Source organism: Otolemur garnettii, unplaced genomic scaffold, assembly GCF_000181295.1.
Source record: "Otolemur garnettii isolate 467f Iridium unplaced genomic scaffold, OtoGar3 scaffold00010, whole genome shotgun sequence".
NCBI classification, from domain to species: Eukaryota; Metazoa; Chordata; class Mammalia; order Primates; family Galagidae; genus Otolemur; species Otolemur garnettii.
Window position 1 is genome coordinate 30,769,343 of NW_003852405.1, and position 7,318 is coordinate 30,776,660.

The window sequence follows — 7,318 nt, forward strand, 5'->3', positions numbered from 1 at the left end:
AGCACGCCATGATATTTTAGCAAGGAAGGACAGAAGCAGAGCTCAGGAACATTAATCTTAAAATTGGGTTAAAAAGAAAAACATCTGGAGTCCCAGGCTTTCTTTAAAAGACTACGGGTTTTGCTCTTCAAAGCCTGAGAGGGGGCTGACGTGGTGGCTCACGCCTGTAATGGCAGCACTCTGGATGGCAGGTGGATCATTTGAGCTCCGGAGCTAGAGACCAGCCTGAGCAAGAGTAGTCCCTGTGACTACCAAAAATAGAAAAACTACTGAGTGTGATGGCTGGCGCCTGTAGTCCCAGCTTCTTGGGAGGCTGAGGCAGGAGGATCACTTGAACCCAGAAGCTTGAGGTTGCTGTGAGCTATGATGATTCCAGGGCACTCGACCACAGGTAAGGGAGTGAGACTGTCTTATAAACAGCAACAAAAAAGTGTGATGCAGGGCGGCACCTGTGGCTCAAAGGAGTAGGGCACTGGCCCATATACTGGAGGTGGCAGGTTCAAACCTTGCCCCAGCCAAAAACTGCAAAAAAAAAAAAAAAAAAGTGTGATGGGGACCAGCAGCTTTTGCATTACCTGAGAGCTCTTTAGAAACATGAACAGAATCAGAGAATCAGAGTCTACATTTAAACAGCGTATCAAGTGAACCTGGTGTACATTAAGATTTAAGAAACAATAGTCAAAGGAGAGCCAAGAAAAGCCTAAACACAGGTGGCCGCTGATGGCAGGGAGGAGACGGAGCAGTGAGGAGGCAAAGCACCAGGACCATGACAGCTGCTGAGTTTGAGCTAAGACCCAGGGAAAGAGAGGGGTGTTCATTCTCAGGAGGAAATCACTGTAGAGCCCGAGGGAGGATAGAAACTAAGGCACAAATACGTAACCTACCCAATGTCACAGGGCTCACTGTCTTCACAGATGGTACGGAGGAGCCAGTAGGGAATGTCTAGGCACAGACCACCCAAGGCATTTGGAGAAGCATAATGGATCATGAAAGTCCTCCAGCATTTTATCTCAGCAACAAAGACATTGGAATGAAAAATATAAAAAATCAGCTAAAATGTAATAGAATAATAAAATATCATCATTGTTATTATTCAAAGGAACAAATGGCTATCCTCCAGCCCAGTCTTCTGTGATGAGAAGAATTCCAAGTTGAGGAAGAAGAGACTTTGACAGGTGAATCAACAAAGAGAGGAAGACATTCTGAGTTGCCCAGCTACCAGCCAGGGTTTACTCCACTCCACTGTTATTCTAATAACAGGGGCCTTGGGAATTAGGAAAACTGGCCTTGGGGTCAAGGAAAACATGCCCAGTAACCCAGAAAGAACCAATGGAAATTATAGCAAATGTCTCAACAGGAGAACTTGAAGAATTTTATAAAAGAGCTTCCTCATGTGGTGCAGGCTTTGGTTGAGTTGCAGGTTATCTCAGTACACACTCGGTGTTGGCAAACCCAGACCAGCTCTAGTCTGGAATGTTTATTATATGGTGACGATATTGACTGACATTTATGTACCAGTTACTGTGTGCCGCTCAGTATTCCAAATGCCTTGCCTGTATTTAACTCTCTTAATACAACTCTATTAAATAAGTCCTAACATGTCCTCCCATTTTACAGATGGAGAAACTAAGGCACAAAGATACAACCTACCCAGTCTCAGGGTTCACATGTGGTAGAGCTAGGATTCAAATATGCCAGTTTATCATTTTCTTTTTGGAAGATCGGCTAAATTTACTTTTCCTCCTTTTCATGTAAAACTATAAAACTTCCTGCAAGAATCAATTCTAAACCTGAATCGATGGTCACGCTAACAGATATGCCGGCTTGGGGCAGTTTAGGAGGCACATCAGTCTAGTCTACATCCTCTTTGAGCTAATCCTCACGCAGTTTGGATCTGGCTCCTGTCCAGTGACAGTAATCCACTTACATACCCCCTTTAACACGTTCACTCCCATCATCTTTAGGTCGTTTCTAATGACCATCTTCTTAATAAACGTTGCCTCTCAGCATGCTTTGGTAACAGGAGACAGGAAAAAACACAGCTTCAATTGTTTTAGAAGGATAAAAGCCGTCTTAACTGTGTTTTCCCTTTTTTGGCTCTAGAGCCGAGGTTTCCGTTCGGTGGAGTTGAGTTTCCTTAGCCCAGATCAAGGGCACTGGCTGCGGCTGGCTCCTCTCTCCATCCTGAGGAAGAGCGTCCAGCATGCCACCTGTGCCTCCTTTGTAGCATGGCTTGGTAAAACGTGCTCCAACCGTGTTTCCCTTGCGAGGCTCTGGCACCGCTCCTCTGAAATAAATCCTCCCGGCTGGAGAGAGCAGGGGCACGGGTGGGGTGCAGCAGCAAGGCCGTCTTAGGGGGACCTTCATTAATGGCCTTGTGGGTTGCCTTGATTTTCCACACGTCTGACCAAGTCAATTTCCTGTCTTGGATCCCTTTCCTTCTTGTCAAATCTCAAGTTCAAGTTTTCTGTTCTTCGTTCTTGGCTTGGCTGCGTGGGTGATCGATTTTAATTTTTCTGCGTAAACTGTACCAAGTCTTTGCCTTTTGGAAAAGACTCCGGAGCAGTGTCAGGGGAAGAACCCGAAGTCTAACATCTTCCAAATGATAAAACTGGAAGTGTGTTTTCTTCCTTTCCCCCCTTCATCATCTCCTTTTTTTCTAAAAACTTTTTAAATTTTTTTTTTTCAAGTTGACACACAGTAAGTACAATCCTGTGAATTTTAACAAACATATAGTACCATAATCAACTCTGCCTTAAAAGAAAAAAAAAAACTCTGACTCTTTGAACAAAATATTAACTAAATTTGCTAATACCTCCCATAACATCATAGAACTGTTATTATACTAGCCACAGTTGCTTTCTTCCTCCAAAGAGGATTATGTTACTCATTAAGACATTTTAAACATTGTAATGTTTTGTTTATCTCTAAGAAAAACTTTCAGTTCTCGAATACACAGATATAAATAGATAAGATCAACATTTTCATGCTCTAATACAATTGATTCTACCATGTGTACCTTGAAATTTCTTTTTTCCCTTTCCTCTGGGTATGAGTGATGTTTTGATGGTCTGTTTTAAAGAATCTTGATTGTATTACTTTGTTGGAGCAGTTGTTTATTTAGGACAAGATAAATGATATCTGCTTGAGAAATCGTATTTACTGTCTCCTAAGGTACAAAACAATGTCGTGAAAACAAAACAAGCAGAGAGACAGGAATGTCAAGTTTGACTGTCGCTTTAAATCACAATGTCCAGATTTGGGAGGAAGTAATCATCACGTGCAAATGTGGCTAAGTGAAACAATGTGTCTGTGGCTTTGTCTTTAAAACCAAAAATGTATAGAGAGAAAAACATTGATTAATGGAGAGCAACCGTCCTGATTTTGAGTGGCAAAACAAAAGCCCCCACAATGTCCTTGTTTAGTCTTTACCCTTGAATTCTAAAGAAAAGAAACATTTTCTCAGAATTTTTTATCAGAGTCTTCACACTCCATCATTTCTTTGCTCTCTCATTCTTCTAAACCTAGCTAAAAGTAATCCTTCCCTTAAAAAATTTTTCTCTTTCCTCACGGTGAAGCTGTTCTTTCACCTGCATTCAGCTCAGATATCTCTGGAAGCACCGAACAGTTTGTATCAGAATCATCTACTTTTAAATCTGTCTACCTCCTCGGTCTGTGAGCAACTTGAGGAAAGGGCCATATTTTATTCATGCTTATTTTGACAGAGGCCTTAGCAAAGAACCTGCTTGTTAATGAATAAAAAGTGAATGAGTAAATACCATTGAAAGGTTGATTAAATGGGTGATATTAACATCCGTGCCATTGCAAGTGTTACTGAGACACAGCAAGGTGCTAGAGACACAGTAATGGACAAAGCTGGCCGGCCGATCTCAATCACCGTATGGCTAGAGATATTATCAATTTTAGAGATGGTGCCTTTTCCTCAATTGATTGAATGCATTGAAATCAAATCAGGTTGACATATTTTTCATTATAACTTTATGACATCCCAAACATTTGATACACTATGATGAGATTTTAGCTTCAGAACAAAAGGCTACATTAGATACGACTTCAATGTAATTAGAAAATACATGAAGGCTTTTACTTCTTGAGTTTTCTTGTTTCAGTTACCAGAGGATAATGCTACAAATTGCAGTTTCCTGCCCTATTCACAAATTATGTTGTACACTCCGGCCACATGTGTTGCTTGTCCTGAAATCAAGAGAATGGGCTGCTAGCTCCTTTCTCTTCACTGGAAGGCTTGAGCTATATTTATGATGATATTTTCATAAATGAATGGTTTGCTGATCTAGTAACTTGCATCCAAATTTTGATGACAAACTTTCTCTCTTGAAAATCGTTTGATTAAATCCAAGAAAACAGGGGGAAAGAAAGGATCATCGTTTTCTGTTTACTTGCCAGGGTCTCGTTTCCCTTTATCCCAAGAAAGAAGCAGCCCGCTTATGTTTTGATAATGCTGTTTATCTGTCAGATGGTGCAGGCAGAAGCCAGCTGTTTCCCATAAAGTTATCTTGGGAAATGGCAACAGGGCTGTCTACAATGGCAGATGCCATCTGATACCATTTCTAGGGGGTAGTTCCTGTTGAAACGTCGTAGGAGGGTTTTCTAAAGAACAGGCCAAGATGTCAAGAATGGTTAGGGCTGATACATGCCAAAGTCAATGTAAAATAAGTAAAGAGGAAAACAAAATCCTCTTTGAGGGAAGAAGGAAAGATTCAGAAGATGGTTAAAAGCAGTTTCCACAGAATGTGTCGGGAGAGGGGTTGGTGAAGCAGTCAGATGGTGGGGTTGACCCTCAAAGCTGCGGACACAGGCACTGGTGCTCAAGTCTTAGCAGACATTTTCATAACGGAGGTCCTTGGGATCCAAGTGTGATGATGGAGGGAAGAGAAAGCAAAGGTCGGAAGACGGCACATGCTTGGAGTTCTTTCCATGAATAGCGTTAAGGAATTCTCCGCATATGGAGCACTGGCTCCAGGCATGGGCTCCGTTTGGATAAGAGGCAGCATCTAGGGGAGGAGCCCAGGGCACAGGGAATCTTGAAGCCACAGCTCGTGAAAAATGAGCAGGGAAAAAAGTCTCTCCATGGGTCAGGGGACTTCCCTAGATGGTTCAAGAGCTGTCATGAAAGTCTTGGAGGGAGGCGGGGCTGGGTAAATTCACACCCAACTGGTGCAAGGCACACAATCTGAGTGAAGGGCGCACTTGTAACTTTGACTTAAAATGTGCAAGAGTTGTATAACCAAAACATGTTTACCTTTGTATATTCTGAAATTTAAAAAATAAAGCCTTGATCTGTGAATTCTGGAAGGCTGGACTAAGAATCCGTAGGAAGAAGTTACAAAGTGTCTATTTCATCTGAGCATGTGTACGACCAGAGTGTTGGATAAGCAACATGTGGGGGGATAAATAAAAATGAAGGCCGACTTTCAACTCCTGCTCTCTTTAAACCTACTCACAGGGGTGGTCTTTCCCTGCGCCGGGCAGGGGGAGATGGTGTGAGCAAGCCTGATGTTCTCTTTTAAGTAAAAGACAGTTCTACAGCTACTTAAAGTAAACAAAACAACAGCAAAAACAACCAGCCTCCACTCAGTAACTAAAAATGGCAATGAAGTCACGGAGGCAGATGACTCTGTTTCTCTGCCTCAGGCTTTCCCTCCTCCCACAGCTGCTCAGGGTGACCTCTGAGCACTCCAGGTAGAAGCAAGGGATGAACGGAGGTGAGGGGGACATGAAGCTCCAGTGTTCGGCCTGTCACAGGGGCATCACACCCCCTGGGTTGGCATGTGTTTAAGCTGTCTGTGTCCTCCACAGGAGTCCCCTTATTCCTGGTGGTGTCATGCCTGCAGTGCCCTTGACTGGGTGAAGCCATCCAGACTGACTAGTGCTCCTCCCTCCCCCTCTGTCCCTAGGAACTTCCCTCCAGCTTCTCTTCTGCTGGGGACTTAGCACTCCATCTCTAACAGAACTAGCCAGGTGTTATGGCAGGCACCTGTAGTCCCAACTACTTGGTAGGCTGAGGCAAGAGTATCACTTGAGCCCAAAAGTGTGAGGTTGTTGTGAGCTGTGAGCTGCAATGCCACAGCACTTGACTGAGGGTGACAAGGTGAGACTCTGCCCCCTACCCCACAAAAAAAAAAAGATAGCATGATAATTAGGAGTATATGTTCTGGAGCTAAATTGCCTAGATTTAAATCCTCGCTCTGCCACTTTCAAGCTTTGTGACTGTGTTTCGTTCTCCTTAAATGAAATTGAGGTGATAATAACTAAGTCATGGGAGGTGGGGGGATTGGGGGGGTGACGTGTAAGCACTTGCACAGTGCCTGGCACATACTGAGTCTTTACTAAATGTCTGCTCTGCTATTCATATTAATACAGATATGCTAACTCTGCCAAGATGTGGCTCAGCATTCAGTATAGGAGTCAGCCACTCTGTCCATCAGAGATTTGGTTTTTTCCCTTAGAGATCTTGCCTTCCTCGGTGAAATGCTCCCAAAGGCTCCCAGAACAGGCTGAGCACACTCACAGCCAGCACTTACTGACAGAACACTTTGTTCAGAAGAAAGAGACTGAGCTGAAAAGAAACAGAAGGCCAGAACTCCGGCGGCTGAGCCTTTCCAGCTGAGAGTTATTTTAAGGTACAAGCAGGTAGCGTCATGAAGATGTGGGAGGACCCCAATGATCCCAAAGAGAGACTCCGCTGGCCGGCAGAGCTGAGCACGGGGTTCCTAGGAGCCCAAACCCCATTGTTTTTGTTTCCATTTCTAAGGAGAAGTTGGAAAGGAGGACGATTTGAATTCAGAGAGGAAAATGAGAGGATTGGATGAGATGATCTCTAAAGAGTGTTCCAGCAACCTGCAAGGCACTGACTCAGTCTGTGAGCATGACTAAACAATGAGAGATCAGAAACTATTCAAGGCAGGAGAAGTCAGCCAGATGCTCAGGATGCTGCGTCCCAACCAAATTCCTGCCGAACCTCACAATACCCCGGTGAGGGAAATGATGTGAATTTCATACTCACAGTCACAGAAAATAAGAAAAGCAGCGTGGAAGGTTGGGGGGGAGTCTTACACTGGCAGGGGGGGAGTCTTACGCTGGCAGGGGGAGAGTCTTACGCTGGCAGGGGGGGAGTCTTACGCTGGCAGGGGGAGAGTCTTACCGCTGGCAGGGGGAGAGTCTTACCCTGGCAGGGATGAGTCCTCCTTTATTCATCGAGTCGCTCCTCATTTCACCATGGCTAGAAGATATGTTTGTCAAAAGAAGCTTCAAAAGAATTTGGAGGGACAATCAAATT